The 15,712-nt window shown below is 27.6% G+C and overlaps 1 protein-coding gene and 2 long non-coding RNA genes across 3 annotated transcripts in view; 1 reads left to right on the forward strand and 2 right to left on the reverse strand.

Moving 5' to 3' along the window:
• LOC107447872 (uncharacterized) overlaps positions 1-15,712 on the reverse strand; it is a 52,522-nt gene that overhangs the window by 30,292 nt on the left and 6,518 nt on the right. The window lies entirely within an intron of this gene.
• LOC147814881 (uncharacterized) lies at positions 5,367-7,514 on the forward strand. The gene is made up of 2 exons (XR_015431321.1): positions 5,367-6,671; positions 6,708-7,514. It is a non-coding gene; the product is annotated as an uncharacterized LOC147814881 (long non-coding RNA).
• On the reverse strand, positions 10,787-13,024 carry LOC147814882 (uncharacterized). Its single transcript, XR_015431320.1, has 2 exons — positions 11,740-13,024; positions 10,787-11,170 (listed from the first exon to the last, which is right to left on the reverse strand). It is a non-coding gene; the product is annotated as an uncharacterized LOC147814882 (long non-coding RNA).

The following is a 15,712-nucleotide window of genomic DNA, read 5'->3' on the forward strand; positions in this document are numbered from 1 at the left end:
GACAGATAAAATATTATTTAGATTCTTATAAACAGTCCCTAACAATGCAGATGTGAAGTAGCATTTTTACAAAATTGTGACTCGTCTTCATGTTGATATTTTGTTGCGCCATTTTTATTAATAGGGTAAAAAGGCGTCGACAAAAGAGACACAAAACTTCATTCATTTGTTAGCTGGGGCAAACACACAATGGCATGTTGTTCGCAAAAAAGCATTATTTCAGACGGCAACAAGGCCTTAGAAGAACAACCATAGTAAAACTTATGGTAGTAACAATATATAATGCAGCAGAATATATAATGCAGTAGAGTGCCAACTTAACATAAATATAACGAAATTTGATGCCAATTTCATATAAAAGTAACAAATTTGGAGCCAACTACTAATTACAATTTTAAATATAGGATTAGAACCAAAATAATAAAATCTTTGAAAAAAATTCAATAATAAAACTTCTTTACACTTCGAAAATCTAATATAAAATTAAAAGTAAAGTTAATTAATTTTTTGTTTTTGCTACATACATTTGTAGACAGCATTGATGGCAAACTTATATTCATATAATATAATGAAACGAAAACAGATTTTAACACTAATGTCAATCGCGTTAATGAAAGAGATATTAATACGAAATTCAACAGTAACGGGATTTCCATCAAAATTAATGAATCTTTTTCACTCTCTGCTCGATAGAAAAAAAAAGAAAAAAATTAAAAATAAGTATTTTGAAAAATTTAATATTGTTTACAGTTTTAAAATTTTTTTCCAGCTAATATTTATTTTAATAGCATTTCGTAGCAACAGCATCTCGCTCATGCTTGCAGTTAAAAAATAAATCAATATGCAATAAAGACAAAAAGGAAAGAGAATAACGAAGAAAAAAAATAATAAGTTTTATTTACAGCGCATAAGCTGCAACTATATAGAATTCATAAAATAAGTTGAAAATAAAGATAAAACAGGGAATAAAAACATAATAAAGATTAATGAAGAGGGATGGGAAAAAAATTAAAAATCGGAAAAAAATATGTTACTATATATTTGATTATTCCTTTACTCAGGATTTATTTTACTCTAATCTTTTAGACGTGATTATTCAAAAATTAACATAATAGTTTCAGTAACAACAATAGGCAAAGAATTTATTCCATATGAATTAAAAGTTTTGTTTCCAATGTTTAGTAAAGTGGCGTGGATTGTTTGTATCCTACATAAAAATCCGAGAACTAAAAAACAGCTGTCATATACGGTCGACGTTTGACGTCGTCGAACGTTGTCATGGAAACCAAAATGTCTGATGACCCCTTCTCGCCTACAAATCCTCTGTTACCGTGGTAACCTATAACTTGGCTTTCCCCTCTTGCAACTGAAGCATTCCCAGTAAATGGGTTGTTGGCATTTTTTTTTTTCCTCTTTCTCTGTTTGGCAACAGTAAACAAATTCCCAAAAGGAGATGTTCACTTTTTTTCCTTCTTTTTTCTTTTACTATACGACAACTGCAGTGAATGGGTGACAGCTAGAATGTCAGAGCTTGAGCCATATTTTCTAATTTTGTTGAAGAGTCTTTTGACATCTTGAATTAAATATTCATAAAATGAAATATCTCTTTGGAACTTTTTCTCAGAAGCGATTTGATGGGTACGAAGCCATCTTGACAGTGCAGAAAACATTTTGGAGAAAATTTCGTAATCTTCTTTCTGCCAGATGTTATTTAACTCTACACTGCGAAAATTTTTCTTTAAAATCGATGCGTTTCTTGAATTTATATTTAAAAAGGAAAATGCACTGTTTTTAATCAAGCAATTCCATTTTTAAACGTAAAAACATATTTGAATATAACGTCGAAAATCAAATCGACTTTTTTTTTGGGGGGGGGGAGGGGGGAAGAGAATAATTTTATTTTGAAAGCCAGAAAATTAAAATAAATATGATCAAATATTTAAATTATTTATTTATTTTGAAGCAACCAACTAGAACCAAATATAAATTTAATTCTTCGCACCTTCAAAAAAATAACTTCAAAATAGTTTTTAAAAATTAAAAGTATTATTAATTAAAATCATAAAATTTAAACAATCACTAACCATCATAAAAAATAAGAAGTTTGTGAAAATATTAGATAGATTAGAATCAAAAAACTCCAATGAATTTATTTTGAAGGAAATTAAAATTTATAATATCCTCTTTAAAATATTTAAAATATCATAATTTTTTTCTAACAAATAATACAATGAAAGTTATCAGATGTTACATTTAAAATTTGACTCCCAATGTGCTATTAATCTTATGGACATATAATTAATTAATATGGGTTTAAAAAATACATTCTACATTATTTAATTTATATTGTGTTTTAATGGACGATTGTGTTTCAAGTATTTTATGAAATACAAAACTTGTAATGATAATAACAATAATAATAATAATAATAAATAGAACAGAAAGTTACATTTCCATATCTTCAAAATTAACTAAGTCATTATAAATCAGAGTTGGCAAGATTTTGCCGCAGGTGGAAAAAACCATGGTAAATACCGGTAAAAACCGTCCTGGCAAAAACAGGTTTTTGCCAAGCAAAGTGGCAAAAACCTATATTTTCCAAGATGAGAGGACAAAAACACACTTTTGATACAAAATTATTCCTAAAATTGAAATATATACTATGAATATAAATAATTACAAAAAAATTAACAAAACTATTATTCCATAATTATGTGATAATGTATCATTTTAGTAGTTTAAAACATTATTGATTGGAAAATTTGTGATTATTCTCTTTTTTCCAGTGAAATGAACTTATTTTTAAATTAATACAAATATAATTTAAAGCATAAAATATCTATCAACATGTGTAGTTAATTATTGTACAAATAATAATTTTTTATAATAAATAATAGTATTATACAAATAATAATATTTATTTGTAAAAAAACATTTATTTTAGGATTCTAAAATGAAAAGAGATCAAAAACTTTCAATCTTTTAAAAATTATTACCCTTAGGTATATTAATTATTAATATGTTAAAAATAATTTTTTCATGTAATGTATCAAAATTATTATTCCTTATGACTGATTTAAATTTGTTTCAAGTATTTTGTAATAATATTTAATCAGCAATTTAGATAATTTGGTTTTTGCCGGTTTTTACCAGTTTTTGCCGGTTTTTACCAGGTTTTTGCCACTGTCCTGGCAAAAACCCCTTTTTGCCGGCAAAAACTCCAACCCTGTTATAAATAAAACCTAAAGTTAATAAATAAATAAATAAAAAAATTACAAAGGAAGTCTAACTACCGAGCAATCAACAGTTTATCAACAAGTTTTAAAATTTCTTCTTCAATTCAGTATTTTAAAATAAAGTTAACTTGATTTGACGTATGTTATGAAGAATGTAAATAATAAAGAAGTGAGAATTTAAATATAACAATAATGAAGAACGTGAAGATGTATATAAACAATTAAATAACAATGAAGAATACAAAAAAATAACATTAATAAAATGAGAAAAAAAAGAAAGAAATCAAAGCAAAAAATTCTGGAATTCCAGGTGTTTTGTAAATTTCCCCATATTTTCCAATCCCTAGAAATTTTTGTACAATGGGGCAGTGGGGGGTCTTTGAAGCTCAACTTGACCAAAGGGGTTCACAATAACAACAAAATAGGGTCATTTAGGGATAGTCACGAATTTCTATCAGGGGTCAATGGAACTACAAATGACCATAAAATCATGCTCCAAGTAGGGAGGAGCAGTGAGAACTATTGCTTTCAAATGGCTATACAATAGATTATAAAAGCCTCCGCCTAGTCAAATGGTAATCCTTTTTTTTGCCTTCTCTGTTGATAGGTGAACAATAGAAATAGGGCATCATTTAAGTGAATTTTTGGAATTGTGGTTTGTTTTAACTCTGCCATGGATAGGAGGCGCTGGCGTTTGTCAGCTGTTGAGGCAGAAAAGGCCTGCAAGGGGCTGTTGCGCTGACAAAGAAGAAGAAGGTTTGTTTTAACACACACAAAAAAAATATTTAAAAAAAATTAGAAATCACACAATAAGAATTTTTTATTCATACAAGCTTTATTAAAAGAACTTCATTGCTCGCAAAATCAAAAATTTTTTAAACAAGAAACTTGTAGTAAATTAAATAATATTTTCCACCCCTTAATAAACTAGTGCCACGATAATAATGATTTTAATACTTTATTGATTAATAGTGTGTTATTTTAGTGGAGAAAGAGATAAATTAATAGCTAGAAAAAGAGTTATGTCTAACATTAAAAACTAAAACTCTATATTATAAAACGTATACAGTGTGTTCCAGAAATATCACTCTGAATAGAATTGTTTGAATCCTAGTTAAACTACCCACAAAAATGTAGGCAGAATGGACGCTGCAAATTAATATTTTGATGCAAAATAAAAACAGAATATTTTAAAAATATGACAAATCTCCCTACCAGGTGAACAAATCTTTAAAATCCGGTTGGTTGTCAGTTGAAAACTGGCGCTGTTTTTAAAGTTTGTCTTACAAATCTTGTTTCGTCTGGCAGTCAAACGGGTTTTGTTCAAACAGGATCCTCATAAAGATTTGTCAGATTTTAAAAGTGTTTTTGTTTTCTATTCATCTTAGTAATAATTTGCGATGCGCAATTCGCATACGTTGTCCTTAAAATTGAAGAGAATTCAATAGATATATATTAATGGCGGTCATTACGGAACACTCAGCGTCAACTTCTAATACAAAAATAAACTGCAGTCAATTTGATATAAACACGCAATATTTTCATCGGAAAAATATTCGATAGGAAAGTTGCAATTTTAAACAATTAGTAATAAAAATCAATGACAAAACTAATTATTTTCCACTTATAATTTACTAAAGCATGAAATGTTTTGAATTTTAAAATTATGGATAACGCGTACTATTAATAATTTCACAAATTTAAATAACACAATCGATCTAGAACATATTTATGTAAATTTTGTATACAGGTAATTTACTTTATATAATACAAACATAAATTAGCAAATCTAATTTTAAGTTTGATGTTTATAATATTATATAATCTAAAATATAAAGTATAGTCTTTCAAGATATTTTTTAAACAGTCGCAACTCATATTTTAGCACGATTTTGACAGTTTAATATTGGAGGTGTCTAGAATCCATGATAGCGTCCCATCAAATCGAAGATGGTAGAACACCACGCCCAAGGATTTATGAGTAGTGTATCATTAGAGAGAAAAGCGTATTACTTTCGTAATTTTTTTACTAAATAATTTGATTGAAAAGTGAGTAGAGAAGAATTTTCTAAAAAACTTGACATATGTGTTCCATCATCACTATCATGACATGTTTCATTAAATGTTTCATTTCTTTTTTTCAGACGATAATGAATCTGAAGAAATCTTTTATACGAGAATCGTTTTAACAATGAAGATGGAATTTCATCTAGTGGCATCACGAGATAGGTAGAGTGTCCTTCACGGTCCACTGGACACAACTATTCTCAACCTTTGTTGATAAAAAGAAATAAAAGAAGATTTAATGAATACCAGTCTTGTCATCAGCTTGAGCTTTCTACCTATTGTACGAAGAGGAATCCGTATGCAATTTATGACAGCGTTACGCAGGCTAATGCTCTGCGATGGGCAGACGATTTTCATCATCACGGAACGCTCCATAAAAAAAAAATGTTATTTTCGCATTGTTTTTAGTACCACGTCGGTTGCATTTTTAAAATATCTCAGGAATTAAACTGTTTATTATTCTTAGTACAGTGCTTAAAATGAAAAATAAAATAATTCAAAACACTCAATTTAAGTGCCGTTAATTTGGGGCCGTCTATTAAGTAACATGGCATAACTTTTATGCCACGACATTGTTTTTAGCGGTTAAAAATTTATGCAATTGCTGTCTTGATTTTATAAATAAGTTATATTTAAAAAAAATCTAATTAAATCTGCTATTTATCCCGCGAACTTTTTTCTTCAACTAATTGACGATTTTTTCAGTTTAATAACATTTCTTATTTTCGAAAGAAAAAAAATTATTCGTTCAACAGTAATTTCATCACTAAATCGACAAAACGCAGTGTGATTTCTTTATAAATTAAGCGTACAATCAAGTTTGAAAAAAAAATATTCAGCCTGAGTTCTCCTAGTGAATAAAAAGGGTACTCAATTAACAATATAAAAAATTTTCAAATTGCGTAATATTATGTAATAACTGAATTCGATCCTCAGCAATTTTTAAATTACCTTCTTATATTTAACTATTTCAAAAAGTAGTTTTGATGCATTATCAAAAAAAGAGAAAAAGTCATAGTTTATAAAAAATAATTTAAGGCACGCTAAAAGAATATCTCTGAGCATAAACTTTTTTCAAGTAAACAAAAAATCATGTTTAATTGATCAACGATTTTTTTTTAAATTTTATTTATTTCATCAAACCTAATCATTTGAAAGTTTTTTTCTAGAATTTAAATTGAAAATTATGAAGAAATAAAAATTCAACTGTGCTTTTTTTTTTTATTAAAAGAAGAAAAAGAAAGGGCATTTATTAAAAAAATAATAATTTTAGAACTTAAAATCACTTAAAAAACTCATTAATGTAACCCCTGAAGAAAAAAGAGAAACTCATAAAAATTAAACAGTTGAGAATAATTCTAACAAAGTGTAATATAATCAGATAACATTTGTAATAGTAATCAGATAACATTTGTAATAGTAATCAGAATTAAACCAATTAACAAAGATGATTTTATGATTGTGTAATTATTATTTAAGCAGTGAGTAATTCATTTATTTATTTTGTGTTTTTAAGCTATGGCGGCTTATTTTTACGAAAAGGCAAAGAGGGCCCATTTATAAGGATGTCAGAGCAGATAGGGCGGGCCGCCCTTTTAAAAACGCTTAGAAAAAACACTGTTCTGCACTTTAATAAAAGTTACTTCATTTTCAAAGTTAATACTCTTATTCTCAATTTAATGAAAATTCTTTAATATTTTCTCATTTTAATTTATTTTGGTACGCGTTATGCATAATGTATTAAATATGCCTTGGGTTAAAAGGTCAATGTTTAGAAGGATAATCGGATTACCAATTTTGTAACACCGACAAAAATCTCTTTTAACTGATTTCTATAGCATACATGGGTTAATCTGATAGCATTGTTCCGATTAGTTTCAACAAACAAAAACAAGAAAAACCTGTTATTTCGGACAATAATTCCCGAAATTAATTTCAAGCTTTTTTTTCTTAAAATCAACAATGCGTAAATACGAAACATTCTCTTCGAGAACTGAATTAGAATTTCGAATTTCTCCCGTGTGAAACTGACATTATTCGCAGAAGAAAATATCACCTTTTTTTCTCTCATGAAAATTATGGAACGAGTTATTATTTATAAGGTGGGGTAGGGTAGAAGTCGACGCGTGCAGATTTATAATGCTTTAGCACTTCAAAGTCATAACATTCCTACCGAATCTTAGAAGATTTTACAAAATCGTGAAGGGTAAATTCAACGGTCCAATTGGAATGAATTCTTCCTTGACCCATTGTTTTGCCCTCTTTCGAATTCTGAACAACTAATTCTGATTTACGCGTTGCTGGTGGATTCCAAATTTTCATTGGCCGCCATTTCACATGAGTTAGAAGTTAGCGGTAGTCGTAAAAACGGATGAGGCATGTTAGTCTTACGTCGTAAATTCTATTCAACTCCGAAGAAGAAAACAATTTTTCTAATTAGTAGTAGAATATTAACCTTGCACACAGGTGTATTGAGGCGAATTTTGGGTTCGTATAAAACGACTTTCCCCCGACTGGTGCATCAAATAATTAAACGAATTAAGCTAAATCCACCAGGAAGCAATATTTTATTCAGGTGCATCGGTTTAAGAAGAAACAATGGAAGTTTTGTTTCTTTTTCGTGCGAATAAGAATATAAATGAAATCATTATATAATGCTTATCCATGTATTAAATTTGATTCAAGAAAGAGAACGTTATAACATGATGCAATCTGTGATAAAAATTACCTTTACAAGATCTGAAACGTACAGTAAAAAACATTAAGATGCTCAGAGAAACAATTTTAACAAAAGTAATCGGTGAAAAATTAGTTAACGTAGATTAGTTAAAAATTATAATAAATTAGTTAATGTAGAAAAATGAGTTTGATATAATTTTATTTCAAACTCGATAGCAGTTTATCTTTTCCTTATCTTTTGGCATAAAAATTTATTTTACAATCAACATTAATAACAAAACAAAATTAAAAAAATAATAAAATAAAAAGGAACACAAAAGTTGACAGGCTTACAAAAAAATCATTAAGTAATAAAGAAACAACTGCTGAATAAATAAATAAAAACTCAAACCTGAAATTATAATTCGAAAAACATGATTTATTTTAAAACAATTAAAAAATAATAACAATTAAAACAAAAAAAATGGAGAATATCAACCATTTTGAATGCTTGATTATTATTGTGAAGATAAAATAGTACACATTTATTTAAAAAAAATTTATTAAATTTCCATTAAAATTATAGATGAGAAGAATGTATTTGACATTTTATAATCACATTTCCTAATTATCAATAGATAATTTCAATACATCCAAACATAAATTAAACTCCCGTATTTTTCAAATTCAAATGAATAAAAATAATTCACATTTGATGCTATGTTAAAAAGCTTTTCTTTTTCTTCCCAAACAGCATTTCTTAATTTTAATTTTCCATGTTTAGCAAATTAAGAATAAATTCACAACATACGTGTCACAAGTCATTAAATTCTGACATTTTGAAAAGAATTACTGAGTCCGAGTGAATTTAATTATTCAAATAAAGAGTAAGACAAAGGAAAGAACTTGATAGCGTTTTCCAAGAAATAGGAGTAAGGATTAAATTCTCATGTCTCTCAGCTCATTGCGAAAATTTTATTCTAATTTAAATTCCAGGAAAGAAACTTCCTACTAAACAAAAAAAAAAAATTTAGAATTTTAAATGATTTAGAACTTGATGGCTTACTACAATGGAATTAACTTAAAACTTTGAAGTTAAGATATTATAAGAAAATTTGATACCCTAAAATTCTTGCGCCTCACAAGTGTGCAACGGTAGACGGTAAAGAAGGTCCCCGTAAAAAAGGGTCCGGGAAAGGTACCGGTAAAAAGAATCCTTGGGAAAAAAGTCCGGTAAAAAAAGGTATCTGCAAAAAAAAAAAGGTACTGGTAAAAAGGTATCTCAACGGGGAGGGGGTGACTTCTATGGACCATTTTTACCGAGACTTTTTTTTTTTTCTCGACAGCACACATGGCTCTCAAGATTTCTTTGAAATATTTCGACTCTATTCATAGAAACCAAATAAATAGAACAATTTCATGTTAAGAACTAATTCTCAAGTGTAAGCAAAGGTGAAATTATATCGTCAGTATATTTTAATAAAAAAATTAAAGAAGAAAAAAACCACAATTTGATTATTAAATTTATACATACTAAAAACAAATTAATTAAATTGTGTTAATATTTTATAAGAAGATAAACAGGTAGAATCAATCCTAAGTTATCCTAAGAAATTTGGTAAATACTATATTTTACAGGTAAAATTTAGGCTTTTACCAAAAAGGTTTGGTAACTCCCACGTTTTACAGCAAAGCCTTGGTGAAAGCTAGGTTTTACCAGAAAAACAACTTAATTCCAGCTTAATTCGTTTTTCTATTTTAATCATGAGTTAAAAATTCGAAATGTTTCTGTAAACTTTGACGATTTTTAAATTCTAATTGTGATAGAACGATGTAAAAACTTACAACAAAAACAGTTATAACTATTAAAAAGTTTTGCTCTTTTAAAAACATTTGAAATTTAGTTATGAGCACAATTAATTCCTTTTAAATTAAATAATTTGATTTTAGATATTAACTGCGTAGGTGCATATGAAAAGAATTAAAAAAAACTATTATACGTAGGCGTAAAAATCAAAATAATTAAAGAGAAGAAAAAATTTTAATAACCATTTGAAAAAATATAGTAATAATAGAAATTTTTTTCTTATATAAGGTCAAAAGTTAAGTACTTATTAAACAAGACAAAAAAAAGTTTTTTTTTTTCAACAACATTGCCATAAAATTAATATAATCCGCAATTCTTAAGTGTGTTAATTAATAAAAAAGAAAAACAATCCCGACAAATATTTAAATCCATTTAATTAAATTTTTCTTTAAAAAAAAAAAAAAAAAAAAAAAAAAAAAAAAAAAAAAACTAAAATAAACACCAAATAAAAATTCTTCTTCTAATTCATAGCGAGAAAAAAAATATAACAGTAATAATTTACTCAAAATTCATCTTATTAATTAATGAAATACATTTATTCATTTCAAATCATTACGATCGTTTAAAATTAATGGAAACTATTTAAAATGGTCGTTAAATATGAAATAAAAAATATCATTAACGTAACTTTTGATTAAAACTGAAACAATTTTACTAAATCTCATTATTTTTAAGCATCATACACCCAGATAAATTAGAAAATAATTTTCAATGTGAAAAATCACTTATCATTAACCAAGGACATGTTTCGAACAAATCAAAAAAGATAATTAAATTTTTTTTTAAAAATTTCAAAATTTTTATTTTGAGCGTAGTTTAAAATGCACGATTAAGAAAAAGAGCATATCAATTTTTTCCCATGCGCTTTTTTCAGCTATGTCCAATTAACTATAAACAACTAGCATTATGAGCTCTGTCCACTTTTACAAACGCGCATCGCGTATTTTAGCCATATATGTTTGTTTTTTTTCTAACGCAAATTTTGACCTATGTCCATTTTTTTTTTTTCAAATACGCATTTGATATCGTTTAAATATTAAATAATACCTTAAGGGGGGTGAGATTTTATGATTCGCATATTTTAACTGGTAAGGGGAGAGGGGTGTGAAGTACTTTTGTAAAATCCGTAAAAAACATAGGTTGGCGACGAAAATTTAACGCATGGTCATTTCCGGTCGAAGCGAAATGAAGCGTTCCTTCGTTGGGAAAAAAGCTGACGAAAAAATAACATACGCCTATGGGAAAAGCAACTCAAGCATTGAGCTTTGAGAATTTCTCATACACTTAAATATTCTTACTTATAATTAGAAATGTTATTCTTTATTTTTCATTATAAAAATAACTACAAACAGGGGTCTGTTTAGAAGAAATTAGGGTCCGTTAACGGACCCTTCACAAAATATCTTTTCATAAAAACGGACCCTTCACAAAATATTTTAACTTAAAAACGGACCCTTCACAAAATGATTTTTCTGTTAATTGGACCCTTCTCAAATTTGTTTATCTTCATTATTGTTTTGTTAATCGAATAAACCCTTCCCAGGGCAGAAAACACGAAAGATGGATGTAAACGAATGAAGTTTTGTCTTCCGCAGACGATTCTTCCATTATTCGTCCGAAATGAATATTCTGCGTTCAGCAGTATAGGCTAAATATCAAATGTTGCATCTCTAATTTAGAAGCAGCAATTGCTGTTTATTTTTGAAAATTTAATTTTTTTATTATAATTTTACAGTGCCGAGCATAATCTTGTATCTATTTACAATTTAAAAAGTCCTTGAAAAAGTCTTTTTTTGCAATAACGGACCCTATTTGCACAAATTCATAAAAGCGGACCCTGGTTGAAAGAATGTGAGTAATTTTTTCACAATTTCACGAAAAACGGACCTTTCACAAAATGTCTGGACAGACCCCTGACAAATTACTGACCATCACATTCATCAAAAAAGTAATAGCCACTAGTTTCCTATAACTAGCGTACTCCTTTTTAAAAAAAAAAGAGGAAAAAAAAATTATTATTTTAATACAAAATTAAAAGATAAATAAATCAATTTAATTGATTAAATATCAGTCACGCCGGTTTAGCATAAGATTATAATTTCAAAAAAAAAAAAATTTTTCGGCCATGAAATAGTTTCAATGCATAATATACATTTTGCAAATACAATTAACAATTTCTTAAAAACTAGCAAATTAAAATAGAAAAAATTAAGCGAAAACATATTATAGTTGATAATAAGTAAAATTATATTAAAATTAATCATTAAAATTAATGATCGAATGTGTACAAACAAATAAATTAAATACTAATTGGCAATAATCATTTCGGATGGAATTTTCGCTGGATATGGGTGCTTACAAATAAAGTGTTGGAGTCATTCAAATAAAGATAGGTGTAAAAACATTACTTAATTAAATGGTTAAAAAACATACAGTTGAAGATAAAGATATCTAATTCATTTCCTCTACCAGATAAAGAAAGTATTCGAAAATCAAAAAGAGTTAGTAAATTTAAACATGCAGTTCGTAACAAACCAATATAAAATTAATTTTAATAAATCCAGCATAAAAGAGCAGCTAGTTTTTTAAAACCATTAAATTTTAATTACGCTTATTTTGATATCTTTAAAAACTCTTTACAACTGAAAAAATAATTTAAACCCTATTGAAAATAAATAATCAATTTGAATTGTGTTTAGATAAAAATTAAAATGCTCCCAGTGAAGTGATAAATGAATAAAAATATTAATAAACATACACTCATTCCTTTTTAATCAAAGTTCATTAATGTTACCCATACTAATTTCCTTTGAATTTAAATACTTAAAATTGTAACGTAAGTTGTAATTAACATAGAAATTATAATATTTAAAACTTAACTAATAATTATAAATTTTGATTCACATCGAGGATACTAAAAAAATTATCTACTAAATGAATACAAAATAAATTTAATTAAAAATTTTAAATTTTTGGAAAAAAAAATGTGCCCTAAAATGAAGCAAGAGCATCGTAATCGATGGTTAGGACAAAATGATGAGTAATCATTTTCTTCAATCTATGTGTATCAATTTTAGGTTTATTATAATTACTTTGTATTCCTTAAAATTGTAAAGAAAAAGAAAAACATTTTCGACATATAACAAACATTAATGGAATTGCAGCAAAAGTCGTGATTACAACATCCGCAAATTTAATCTTTCGAAGAAAAAAAGTATCCTTTGTCCCTTTTTGTGCCGACAAGCTAGAACAAGTTTCTCTAAAATATTTTGCCAGCGAAAATCTTGAATGAACACGAGGGGGAAAAAAATAAATAACCAAATTTTATAGTTCAAAGGTTCTCCCATTCCGTACTGTGAATCGTGAAACTTTCTACCTGTATTTGGCCCCCACAGCGAACATCGCCCACTTCGAATTCCTATTTTTTCCCATGGATTCCATTTCGCGCCCAAACCACCCTCCAATTTTTTTTTTTAATCCCTGGGGCAATTTTTGGCGCGAAACTGTTGCTCACAAAAGGAATAAGAAGAGGTGAATTTTTGGCGCGAAAGTTCGTTTTTAACTTTTATTCTTTGATGTGACCTTTTTATGTCCTGAGAATAGCAACAACAGCTTGGTTGTGTGTGTGACCAGATCTGTTCTCGAGCAAACAGGAAATCGTTTTTGTCAAATTTGTACAAATGCATAGAAATTATTTTCATAGAGCTGAGTATGTTTCAAAATTTTACTAAGGTGATATGAAATTGCTATATAAATTAAATCGCTACTGGTGGCAGTACTGTTATTATAAGATATATGTTCCTTTTTAGCACTGTTATAAGAAAACAATTAAAATTTTACAAAGAATGCAAAATCGATATATACCGCAGTATGTAAGGTAATATATATTACATGTCCAAATTGGTCCAAGTTTTACAGTGTCTACTTTTTGCTCGGTTTAAAATGGATACAAGACAGTTTGAAACTTAGAAATAAACATTACAATTAGTGAGAAGAGAACTGTCTTCCTCAAAGGGTTATAAAGTAAACGAACAAAAACTTGCCTATTTTTGTGCGTCTTATTTAGTACATTTTGATTTTTACGTTTATCGTTGAAATCGAAAATAACGGACACGAATATTCAAAGTTTATCATTCACAATTTTAATTCAAAAAAGAACAATTTATCTTCTTTTTTTACCAGCTTTTATCGGAGTAGTAATCATTTCCACTACAACACATGGCTCTAGCAGATCGAAGTTTTTAACTTCCTAAACATAAATACTTTTCATACTTTCTACTAATTTTTAAAGTGAAAACACTAACATAATTTATGGCTTTTATTTTTAATTTAATTCTTGCTAAGAGCAAATTGATTCTTTATTTAAAGCTACACAAATGATTTACTATAGAAAATAATATCTATTGTCTGCTGCAAAAAACAGTAATACTACACAAGATTTTTTTTTTTACATTGATCGTCTGCTATGAATAATTATCAAAGCAAACGATCCTCTTAAAAGGATTGTATTTCCGGAAATCTCTGGGGCAATGAATTCAGAATAGATGCTACTACATTCTTCATATTTAAATCGTTCTTTTTGGCAGACAAAGAAAAATCACTAAGACAACAAGTCCAGTCTTTCATTCCATTTCCTGTAAAGGAAGCGGAGTGGAGAAGCTTTCAACCTTAATTTGATATTCATACAGTCACTTCTTCGACTGGGATAATGATTCTTTTTATACATATATATATATCTCAAGGCGACCATCAAGTAAGTGGGCGTAAGGCCAAAAACTAAATGAGAAGAGTTGAGATGTGCAGCGGCGGGGAAGGAGTTCAAAAACTGCCCGTTTCATCATAAGCGTTGGAACGATATGAATCTTCTATAAAACGCTTTATCACCCCCCTCACACCCCTTGCCAGGACTCTGCCAGCAATTTAATGGTTAATAAGAAACCCTCTCACGTCCACGCAGCAATTGGGATAATTATTGTTGTCTTCCTTTTTTTAATGTAATGAGAAAGTCAGTTCCGTTCTTTTAGTTGCGAAAGTTGAGAGTATTTATAACGAATTAAAACCAAAAATAGTAGTTCCATATCTTACTAAAATGTATTTTACTAAATCTGAAAGTTGGGAGTATTTATAACGAGTTTGGCACCAAAAATAAAAGTTCTATATCTAAATAAAATGTAAGTAATCTAATAAATTTTACTAAGTTACATATATAATAATTAAAAAGCGGTTCGTATCGAGATTTTTATTAAATATCGAATTTGAATTACCTGAATGATAATTGAAAAGCATAAGCTAGAAGGATCTAAATTAATACTTGTAATTGAAATAACACATCTCAGTGTATTTGAAACTAAAATTTAGAAAAGCATGTAACACGTTATAATGTTTGCAGTAAAATATAAGTAGTTTAAAAAGCATAAGACAGTTTTTTTACGCAAGTATTAAATTTGATATATTAACTAATTTTATCTAATTCATCTAAAAAAAAGAATAAAACCAATTAATTGTTAAGAAAATTAAAACAATAAGAAATATTAACTTAATTTTTTGTGAAATGGTCTGAGTTTAAAAAAAAAAAATTATTTTCTTCACCTTTGCTTTATTTAAAATTAGCCAATCAAAAGTACAAAGTACTATGTTTAAGTTTATATATATATTTAAAAAAAAAAAGATATTTAAAATTTTATGCTACCTAGTTCATACAAATATGCATATAAATACTTTTAAATTCTATTAAAAATACAAAAATTGATAGAACATAAAAAAAAAAGAGACATTTTGTTATCTACAAATATTTATATAAAAATATGTATTAAATAGTAAGTAAACTATAGACTTCACTATCTTTTTTAAATATTTTCTTCACTTTAGTGCACATTGAACATTA

Source organism: Parasteatoda tepidariorum, chromosome 2, assembly GCF_982258835.1.
Source record: "Parasteatoda tepidariorum strain Cologne lab strain chromosome 2, Ptep-v5.0, whole genome shotgun sequence".
Lineage (NCBI taxonomy): Eukaryota > Metazoa > Arthropoda > Arachnida > Araneae > Theridiidae > Parasteatoda > Parasteatoda tepidariorum.